An 878-nucleotide genomic window follows, 5' to 3' on the forward strand; every position below is an offset into this window, starting at 1 on the left:
ATATGAGATCATTCATTCATTCATATTCATCATCATATATATATATTCATTCATTCTCCACATATCCCCCAAAGTGACAATCACCTGAAAAAGTTTTGACTTTATTCACTTATGAAAACAAGGGACGTACAAAGCTAATAAATGTATGCCTTTGTTACAATACTGTAAAAAATGACCGTGAATTTGACGGTAAAAGACTGTAAAAATGCTACAGTAAAAACCTGTTAAATGGTTAACGGTAAATTCCCCTACTATATACGGTGAAAAACTGTATTGGACATTACATGTATTGGACATTAATTTTACGGTAGTATACCGTTTTTGGAAGTGAAAAAGACCGTATAATTTACAGTGAATAACCGTAAATTGACATTCCCAGAATTCCCTGCGTTACATTTCAAATTTGATGTTTTTTTTGTTGAAATAACTATGTTTCTTCTTAGTTTTTTCTTATCAGTTATGTATATTAGGGTTGTGTGTTACACCTAATGTTGTTAAATTAATTTTTATTGCATTATTTCAGTTTCACGTGTGTTACCATGATGGTGTTTAGTGTTTGTGTGAATGACATTGTGTACCTTCTATATATGTTATTATTTAAAAGCTGCTTGTGATGGGCTTTGGTTCATCATGTGACTTTCTCATCACCACCTGCATTTGGTGGTTATCAGTGTATTACAAAGGTACAAAACAGATTTCGGTACTTCAATAGGTTGGTATATTAACATTATATCAGTTAATGAAATTACGGTATTTAACTGTAAATTTAAGTTAAAACCTAAAACGTTGCTACCTTATTTTTTACGGTAAAATTCCGGCAACCACAGCTGCCGTTTTTTTACCGTAAATTTTTAAGATTTTTTTTTACAGTGATGTTT

The sequence above is a fragment of the Sinocyclocheilus rhinocerous genome, unplaced genomic scaffold, assembly GCF_001515625.1.
Source record: "Sinocyclocheilus rhinocerous isolate Xijiao unplaced genomic scaffold, SAMN03320098_v1.1 scaffold29, whole genome shotgun sequence".
Classification (NCBI taxonomy): domain Eukaryota; kingdom Metazoa; phylum Chordata; class Actinopteri; order Cypriniformes; family Cyprinidae; genus Sinocyclocheilus; species Sinocyclocheilus rhinocerous.